Source organism: Aquarana catesbeiana, linkage group LG02, assembly GCF_042186555.1.
Source record: "Aquarana catesbeiana isolate 2022-GZ linkage group LG02, ASM4218655v1, whole genome shotgun sequence".
Lineage (NCBI taxonomy): Eukaryota > Metazoa > Chordata > Amphibia > Anura > Ranidae > Aquarana > Aquarana catesbeiana.
Window position 1 is genome coordinate 810,360,725 of NC_133325.1, and position 10,624 is coordinate 810,371,348.

Sequence of the window (10,624 nt, forward strand, 5' to 3'; positions counted from 1 at the left end):
GTAAAATAAACAATAGAAAAGAATAGAAAGAATATAACCATTTCCCAAAATTCAAATAGAATCTATTTTGAATTTGAATAGAAAATAACAGAATAGAATAGAATGAATATAACCATCTTTCAAAATTTGAATTTCATTTGAATTTGAAAATTGAATAGAATAGAATAGAAAAAAAAAGAATAGAATATAATAGAAAATAATAGAGTAGAAAAACAAATAGAAAAAGAATACAAATAAAAAAACATTAGAATAGAAAGAATATAACCATTTCCAAAAATGTAAACAGAATCAATTCAGATTTTAACAGAATAGAAAATAATAGATTAGCATAGGAAGATGGTTATATTCATTCTATTCTATTCTATTATGTTTTTTTTTTCTAATTCTATTGCGTTATTTTCTATTCTATTCAAATTCAAATTGATTCTATTTGGATTTTGGAAAATGGTTATATTATTCTTCTTCTATTTTAATTTATTCGATTGTTTTTTTATTTTATTCTTTTCTATTCTATTCAAGTTTCAAAAGATGGTTATAATCTTTCTATTCCACTTTTATTTTTTATCCTATTTTACTCTAATATATTCTATTATTTTATTTTCTATTCTATTTTTTTTTTCTTTGGAAATTGGAAAACAATTAGAATTCGAAAACTTTAAAAATTTGAAAACTATTTGAATTGATCTGAATTTGAATTCGAAAATTTGAATCAATTTGAAGATGAAGAAAGCGAATTCTGAAAACGAATTAAACAGAATAAACAAATCTCACTAAACTAATTCATGTAAATAACGAATGGAAACAAAACAAATGTTTCCGTCCTTCACATGTCTCCCCCCCGGGCCTCTCCCAGCGTCACGCTGGCATGATAAATAGTGGGAGGAGTCCACCGCCAAGAAATTGGAGCCAAGAACCGCCCCCCACACATGAATCAGCCAAGATGGCGGAAAGCACGCCAGCACAGTGACGCTGAAGAATGACGTCACACTTGTGGCCCTCATGTGCGGCGCCGATGTGCATGAGAAGGCCAGCCCACCCCATCCCCCACCCCCAGAGGGCGGACAAGGAGGGATAGGGGGCGGGGCCTGGTGCCCATTGCAGCTCCCGGGTACTAGACAACAAGCCCCTCCCACTGATCCAGATGTTGGATTTTTTATTAATTAGTCTCATGAGATTCCAGATGGTTCTACATCAATGTGTGTTATATGAGGGGGAGGGGAGCGTACACTGTGACCTGACTGGGATCTGTATTCTGTCTGTACAGGAAAAGTTTGGGAGGAAATATTCACCCGGCCGGGATCTGACCTTCTCATCCCCAACAGACTCCATCTCACCCTCAACCATTCAGATACAGAGAGATGTGACCGGATTGATTGGAATTATAAAGACCCAACCGGAGATGATTACATCACAATATTTCTACACATGGGATGTACACTGAGGATATATGAGGACGTACTCTTCCCCAATACAAGATTATCAGAGAATGGAAGTCTGATCATATCCAATGTGACTCCGGAGGATGACGGGATATATATTGTGAATATATACAGTAGAGGACGCCATATCCAGAGAGATGATTACACCATCCATGTAGAAGGTAAGTCCATCCAACCCCCACCCCCAGTCCTAGCAGTGTCCTCCCCGCTCCATGTCTTTATTAGGGATGAGCTTCATGTTCGAGTCGAACATTGGCTGTTCGCAAGTTTGCCGAACAGCGAACAATTTGGGGTGTTCGCGGCAAATTTGAATGCCGCGGAACACCCTTTAAAAGTCTATGGGAGAAATCAAAAGTGCTAATTTTAAAGGCTAATATGCAAGTTATTGTCATAAAAAGTGTTTGGGGACCTGGGTCCTGCCCCAGGGGACATGGATCAATGCAAAAAAAAGTTTTAAAAACGGCCGTTTTTTCAGGAGCAGTGATTTTAATAATGCTTAAAGTCAAACAATAAAAGTGTAATATCTCTTTAAATTTCGTACCTGGGGGGTGTCTATAGTATGCCTATAAAGGGGCGCATGTTTCCCGTGTTTAGAACAGTCTGACAGCAAAATGACATTTTGAAGGAAAAAACTCATTTAAAACTACCCGCGGCTATTGCATTGCCGACAATACACATAGAAGTTCATTGATAAAAACGGCATGGGAACTCCCCAAAGGGGAACCCCGAACCAAAATTAAAAAAAAAAATGACGTGGGAGTCCCCCTAAATTCCATACCAGGCCCTTCAGGTCTGATATGGATATTAAGGGGAACCCCGGCCAAAATTTAAAAAAAAAATGACGTGGGGTTCCCCCTAAATTCCATACCAGACCCTTCAGGTCTGGTATGGATTTTAAGGGGAAGCCCGTGCCAAAAAAAAAAAAAAAACGGCGTGGGGTCCCCCCAAGAATCCATACCAGACCCTTATCCGAGCACGCAACCTGGCAGGCCACAGGAAAAGAGGGGGGGACGAGAGTGTGGCCCCCCCCTCCTGAACCGTACCAGGCCACATGCCCTCAACATTGGGAGGGTGCTTTGGGGTAGCCCCCAAAACACCTTGTCCCCATGTTGATGAGGACAAGGGCCTCATCCCCACAACCCTGGCCGGTGGTTGTGGGGGTCTGCGGGCGGGGGGCTTATCGGAATCTGGAAGCCCCCTTTAACAAGGGGACCCCCAGATCCCGGCCCCCCCCTGTGTGAAATGGTAAGGGGGTACATTTGTACCCCTACCATTTCACTAAAAAACTGTAAAAAATGTTAAAAATGACAAGAGACAGTTTTTGACAATTCCTTTATTTAAATACTTCTTCTTTCTTCTATCTTCCTTCATCTTCTGGTTCTTCTGGTTCTTCTGGCTCTTCTGGTTCTTCCTCCGGCGTTCTCGTCCAGCATCTCCTCCGCGGTGTCTTCTATCTTCTTCTCCTCGGGCCGCTCCGCACCCATGGCATGGGGGGAGGCTCCCGCTCTTCTCTTCATCTTCTTCTTCTCTTCTTCTTTTCTTCTCTTCTTCTCTTCTTCTCTTCTTCATTTTCTTCTCCGGGCCGCTCCGCACCCATGCTGGCATGGAGGGAGGCTCCCGCTGTGTGACGGCGCTCCTCGTCTGACAGTTCTTAAATAACGGGGGGTGGGGCCACCCGGTGACCCCGCCCCCCCTGACGCATGGTGACTTGACGGGACTTCCCTGTGACGTCACGGGGAATGCCACAGGGAAGTCCCGTCATGTCCCGTGCGTCAGAGGGGGGCGGGGTCACCGGGTGGCCCCGCCCCCCGTTATTTAAGAACTGTAAGACGAGGAGCGCTGTCACACAGCGGGAGCCTCCCTCCATGCCAGCATGGGTGCGGAGCGGCCCGGAGAAGAAAATGAAGAAGAGAAGAAGAGAAGAAGAGAAGAAGAGAAGAAAAGAAGAAGAGAAGAAGATGAAGAAGATGAAGAGAAGAGCGGGAGCCTCCCCCCATGCCATGGGTGCGGAGCGGCCCGAGGAGAAGAAGATAGAAGACGCCGCGGAGGAGATGCTGGACGAGAACGCCGGAGGAAGAATCAGAAGAGCCAGAAGAACCAGAAGATGAAGGAAGATAGAAGGAAGAAGTATTTAAATAAAGGATTTGTCAAAAACTGTCTCTTGTCATTTTTAACATTTTTAACAGTTTTTTAGTGAAATGGTAGGGGTACTTTTGTACCCCCTTACCATTTCACACAGGGGGGGGCCGGGATCTGGGGGTCCCCTTGTTAAAGGGGGCTTCCAGATTCCGATAAGCCCCCCGCCCGCAGACCCCCACAACCACCGGCCAGGGTTGTGGGGATGAGGCCCTTGTCCTCATCAACATGGGGACAAGGTGTTTTGGGGGCTACCCCAAAGCACCCTCCCAATGTTGAGGGCATGTGGCCTGGTACGGTTCAGGAGGGGGGGCGCACTCTCGTCCCCCCCTCTTTTCCTGCGGCCTGCCTGCGTGCTCGGATAAGGGTCTGGTATGGATTTTTGGGGGGACCCCACGCCGTTTTTTTTTTTTGTTTTTTTTGTCGCGGGGTTCCCCTTAAAATCCATACCAGACCTAAAGGGTCTGGTATGGAATTTAGGGGGAACCCCACGTCATTTTTTTTTTTAAATTTTGGCCGGGGTTCCCCTTAATATCCATACCAGACCTGAAGGGCCTGGTATGGAATTTAGGGGGACTCCCACGTCATTTTTTTTTTTAAATTTTGGTTCGGGGTTCCCCTTTGGGGAATTCCCATGCCGTTTTTTATCAATGAACTTCTATGTGTATTGTCGGCAATGCAATAGCTGCGGGTAGTTTTAAATGGCTTTTTTCCTTCAAAATGTCATTTTGCTGTCAGACTGTTCTAAACACAGGAAACATGCGCCCCTTTACAGGCATACTATAGACCCCCCCCAGGTACGAAATTTAAAGGGATATTACACTTTTATTGTTTGACTTTAAGCATTATTAAAATCACTGCTCCTGAAAAAACGGCCGTTTTTAAAACTTTTTTTTGCATTGATCCATGTCCCCTGGGGCAGGACCCAGGTCCCCAAACACTTTTTATGACAATAACTTGCATATTAGCCTTTAAAATTAGCACTTTTGATTATTCATGTTCGTGTCCCATAGACTTTAACGGTGTTCGAACGAACTTTTTTCCTGTTCGCATGTTCTGGTGCGAACCGAACAGGGGGGTGTTCGGCTCATCCTTAGTCTTTATATACACCATCCATGTAGAAGGTAAGTCCATCCAACCCCCACCCCCAGTCCTAGCAGTGTCCTCCCCGCTCCGTGTCTTTATATACACCGTCCATGTAGAAGGTAAGTCCATCCAACCCCCACCCCCAGTCCTAGCAGTGTCCTCCCCGCTCCCTGTCTTTATATACACCATCCATGTAAAAGGTAAGTCCATCCAACCCCCACCCCCAGTCCTAGCAGTGTCCTCCCCGCTCCGTGTCTTTATATACACCATCCATGTAGAAGGTAAGTCCATCCAACCCCCACCCCCAGTCCTAGCAGTGTCCTCCCACTCCCTGTCTTTATATACACCATCCATGTAGAAGGTAAGTCCATCCAACCCCCACCCCCAGTCCTAGCAGTGTCCTTCCCGCTCCGTGTCTTTATATACACCGTCCATGTAGAAGATAAGTCCATCCAACCCCCACCCCCAGTCCTAGCAGTGTCCTCCCCGCTCCCTGTCTTTATATACACCGTCCATGTAGAAGGTAGGTCCATCCAACCCCCACCCCCAGTCCTAGCAGTGTCCTCCCCACTCCTTGTCTTTATATACACCGTCCATGTAGAAGGTAAGTCCATCCAACCCCCACCCCCAGTCCTAGCAGTGTCCTCCCCGCTCCGTGTCTTTATATACACCTTCCATGTAGAAGGTAAGTCCGACCAACCCCCACCCCCAGTCCTAGCAGTGTCCTCCCCACTCTGTGTCTTTATATACACCGTCCATGTAGAAGGTAAGTCCATCCAACCTCCACCCCCAGTCCTAGCAGTGTCCTCCCCGCTCCGTGTCTTTATATACACCGTCCATGTAGAAGGTAAGTCCATCCAACCCCCACCCCCAGTCCTAGCAGTGTCCTCCCCGCTCCGTGTCTTTATATACACCTTCCATGTAGAAGGTAAGTCCATCCAACCTCCACCCCCAGTCCTAGCAGTGTCCTCCCCGCTCCGTGTCTTTATATACACCGTCCATGTAGAAGGTAAGAAGGTCTGCTCGGGGTCCCCATGTGGTAGATGTGACCATTGATGGCGGGGTGACAGATCCCCAAAGGAGGGCGGAGCTTCTGCCAACATCAACCAATCAAGTTTCACCTCTTAGGAAAGAGTCGTCTCTAATAGGAGTTTCTGTCATATTTCAGGTTGTCAGTAATATAATGAGCTTCTTCAGTAAATTCTAAATGTTTTGTCAGTAAATAAAAGTTGTGTGGGGTGACAACCCTGATGGGGGTCACATGACTGAAGAAAATGGGTGTCGTGTTAGTGGGGGGATTTAGTGTTTGGGGGAGGGGTGCACACAGACACAATCTATCTCCTCCAGTCTCCAGGAAGATGTCTGCACACCTGATTATAGGTAAGGATGGGGGAGGGGCATGCTGTGTATATATTGGATCTGATCAATGGAAATGATTGTCTCTCTCAGTTCCAGTATCGGTTCCGCTCCTCCATGTCTCATGTCTCTGGAATGGCAACGCTGAGATCTCCTGCAAGGTGGAGGAGGGGACTAAGCCGAATATCCGTCTATCTGTGATTGGAGGATCCCAGGAGAGATATTCCACATCTGCCAATAACATTACAGCCATTGTGGGGTCACCGGAGCCCTGGAACATCACCTGTACTGTGGAGAATGGGGTCAGCCGGTCAGAGGAGAGCAGAGCCGGGGTCACCTGTCCAGGTGAGGAGACATCAGAAGTGGATGGAGAAATGTCTGTAGATGACAATATAAAGGGATTTTTTTTCTGAGAGACCAGGTGCAGATACCCCTCCCCCTTCCAAGTCACCCCTTGTCTCCGCCCCCTACCCACCTCCAAGTACTCCCCCTTTAGAGAGTACAGAACCATTGATTTTGGGATGCCATGTACTTTGTATGAATTATAATTTGTATCCCAGCAGCAATAGATCCCCCAGTAGCAATGTTCCCCTCCCAGCAACAGTAGATCCTCCCAGCAATAATAGACCCCTCCTCCCAACAATAGACTCCCCAGTAACAATAGATCCCCCCCTGCAACAATAGACCTTCTACAGCAACAACTGATCCCCCAGCAGCCAGCAACAGTAGACCTCTCCCTCACCAGTAGATCCCTCCCAGCAACAACAGACCCCCCACAACAAAATACCCCCCCAGTAACAATAGACATCCTCCAGCAACAATTAATCTCCTAGCAGCCAGCAACAATACACCTCTCCCTCCCAGCAACAATAGATCCCCCATTAGCAACAATAAACCTCCCCAGCTAAAACAGACCTGCCGGAAACAATAGATCCCAAGTGACAATAGATCCCCCCAGCACACCCCAGCATCCCTTCCATTAGACACATTCAGTGCTGGAGGTTCCCAGAACTGCGTTCCCCCTGAATAAAAGTCCTGACAATATATATTTGTCTGCAATCCAGTAAATGAGATTTATATCAATAAAAAGCTCCTTTGTCTCCAATCTGGGAAATAGAACAACCCCTCCCCCCCTCCCCCGTCTCCACTCTTCCTTGAAATGATGTTTTCTTTAAGTTTCAGGTCATCAAGTTATCTGTAGAGAAAGTAAATTTATAAAGAATCATCTAATTCACCATCTCCATCCATAAAGGAAATTGTATTTAATTGTCTGAAATAAATCAGTAGAGATCTCTCTCGATATATCAATCCTTTGGGTTCATCATATTCAATAAAGTGTCTCATTAGGTGGATTTACTAAAGAAGTTGAGCATCTTCACTTTGTACAGTTACTTCCACTTATCTTAGTGAATGGCTGTAAGGAAATATCCTGTCTTTTTTTTTTCCTTTTTCCTTGCACATGATTTGATAATCTTTGCAAAATAAATTTTAACTTATCTTTACTTCATTTACTAAGCTAACTTAAAATTCACCTTGTAGAGTGATTATGCTCTACTCCCTTAATAAATCAGCTCCGCCATGCCTCCCCCACCATGTCCCCTTTTTTCATGTCCCCTCCACCCCTGTTTCCCTCACCATATCTCCTCCACAATGTCCTCTCCACTGTGTTTCCTCCATCAGGTCTCCTCCACCATGTCCCCTCCATCTTATCACCTCAACCATGTCCCCTCCAACATATCTCCTCTGCCACATCTTCTCCACTGTGTCTGCTCCTTCATGTCTCCTTCAGTTGTCTCTTCAACCATGTTCCACCATCGTGTCTTCTCCATTATGTCTCCTACACCGTGTTTACTCTATCATGTCTTCTCTACAATGTTCCCTCCATTGTGTCTCTTCTACAGTGTCTCCTCCACCTTGTCTCCTTCACCGTGCCCCCTACACTGCTTCTCCTCTACCATGTTCCCTCCACTGTGTCTCCCCCACCATGTCCAATGTGTCTCCCCCACCATGTCCAATGTGTCTCCTCCATCATGCCTCCTGCATCATATCTCCTCCACCACATATCCTTTATCGCCATGTCTCCTCCATCATGTCTCCTTCCACCATGTTCCAGAAATGTGTCCACCGTGTCTTATCCACCATGTTCCTTTATCAGTTCTCCATCACCATGTGACCTCCACCTTGTTTCTTCCACCGTGTCTAAGCCTGTCTAAGTAGATCAGAGAAGATGTCAGCTGGGTCAAGCACAAACACACAAAGGTAGGTATGCTATCACAAGCACTGGTGGTGTTTTGACAGACAGACAGGTTTTGACACACAGTGATTAGCTGGCCAATCACCATCGCTTCCCAGGCCAGGGCTGTCTCAGGTGAGATTTTCCTAGTCTTAAACTGAGAGCCCAAATCCCGGTACTGAGACTGACTATGTTTTTGTTCAGTATTGTTGCCAACTTCTGCCTCTTCCTGACTCTGATTCTTCTCACATCCTGCTGTCTTTCTACACAGCAATTACCAAACCAGGCTTTTTACCTGGCTCCACCTTCAACTGAACTTGGCATCTCCACAGTGCATTGTCAGCTATACGTCTGATTTATCAGATATCAGCGCTCCCAAGTTCCTGCTCAGTGTCTACACCTTGACACTTGTGCCTTTCCTTCACCCCTGTAGACTCTGTCTCAACATCCAGGGGTTCTCAGATAGGAACTGTACAAGAGACCTTCCCCATCATCTCAGGGTCTGCATACAGGTAGGTGACAGTACCATTCAGCCAAATGGAGCCTGAAAGGAGGGCCTTGCCTATGGATGTTCTCTGTCAGCAAATAACAGCAGGTCTTAGCCTGATGGCTGGTAACACATTCCTGACATCTGACATGAAAGGACATAGTGGAGGAGACACAGTTGAGGAACAATGTTGGAGGAGACATGGTGGAGGAGACATGGTGGAGGAGACATACACTTTTTGAGATGGGAATGAGGGGCACCTATTAGCAAAAGTATGTGGCCATAAAACACACCCCCTGCCACACCCCCTTAAAGGAGAATTCTACAAAAAAAATATATTAGTTAAACCCACAAGTGCTTTTCTTTTTTTACCACTACTATTCCATTATATTGGCTTTTGATATTTACAAATGCAGCAATTTAGAATTTGGATGAAAGGTTTAGCTCTGGGAAACACTATTTAAAACAATACATTTTATATACAATTATATAGATCAGACCAAAATGAGGGACAAATGAGGGGGACAGAGGGACATTGCTCCAAATCAGGGACAGTTGGGAGCTATGTATACTTCATTCATTTCTGCTTTTCTTTTTTTCTGCTCTTCTAATCTTCCCATAATGTGATTTCTCCTCCTCCAGTCCCCCTCTCTGACATCACTGTGACCTCCTCCTGTCTCCCGGATGGGAGCACAGAGGCCGAATGTTCGGTGAAAGGATCAGATCCGCGTTATTCCTGGAGTTTGGATGGAAGATCCGTCTCCTCACACAGCCGGGTAACTCTTCCTCCTCCTCCGGTCTCCGGAACCCTCCGCTGTGATGTCACCAATCAGATCAATAATCTAAGTAGATCCATCAACATCTCCTGTGCAGGTGAGTGAGAGAAATGTCTCCAGGCTGAATTCACTACTAAAGATTTTACTGAAAGATAAAATATTCCAGACACAAAGATTACAATCCAGGAAATACATAACATAACAGAATGATCAGCTTCCATCAGAGCCTTTTCCCTTCCCATATAGATCCCACCCAGAGGTGTATCATGGATGGGGCCACAGGGTTGGTTTCCCTGAGTGAAGAATTCTTAGAGGGCACAGAGAAGGTGTCCAAGCTGACAGCCAATAATGGGCAGTGGAGGTATCCCCCCCCCCCACAGCATGCCCATTACATACATGCAGTTGCGGGGTGGGCAATGCCTCCAACACCTATGATTTGCTGTCAGCTTTGATATCTTTCAGGCAGTGTATCTTGGGTGGTTTTGGACTTGCGTCACCCCTACCTAGGAGGGAACCCTGGACACTGGCCACCAACCCTTCACCACTGACCACACCACAGAACAAGTCCTAATATAAAATACAGTTTTTATGCAGAGGGACAGAAATAAAAACTTAAACAGAGACCCAACATTCAGTAGAAGACGTCATACAAGAACATAATGTGAGGAGGACACCAGAATGAGCTGCTTCATAATCTCTTTATAATTGTGAGACGTTCTATTTTTCCCAAAAAAAACCTACCAGGACATTTGTAGATGAAGCCCAATTCCAGCTAAGTACTTTTATAAAATATTATAACAGAGATAAGAAGAGTTAGACCTTCTGGCAGTTTTTTATTGCTGTTTTGCTCCATATTGGGAGGATTTTCATTCACTTCCTGTGTGGTCACCATGATAGGAAATGAGGGGAAATCTCCCAAATGGGTAATAAGGAAGACACCAGCAGAGGAGAATTTATTATGAAGATATATTTTTACAGCATTGCCAAAACCAATATTGATCAAGGTATAGACAAACAAACTACAAGTATACTATACTCTCTTAGCAAGTTCTATGGTGGGGACAGGGAGCTGTCATTTGTGGCGAGCAGTTGTCAGAGGAGGATTGTGTCA

The 10,624-nt window shown here is 45.6% G+C and overlaps 1 long non-coding RNA gene across 1 annotated transcript; it reads left to right on the forward strand.

The window, feature by feature from the left end:
* The first annotated feature begins 1,570 nt into the window (after positions 1 to 1,570).
* Positions 1,571 to 9,584, forward strand: LOC141130164 (uncharacterized). The gene is made up of 3 exons (XR_012242013.1): positions 1,571 to 1,600; positions 6,111 to 6,362; positions 9,380 to 9,584. It is a non-coding gene; the product is annotated as an uncharacterized lncRNA (long non-coding RNA).
* Positions 9,585 to 10,624: the final 1,040 nt, after the last annotated feature.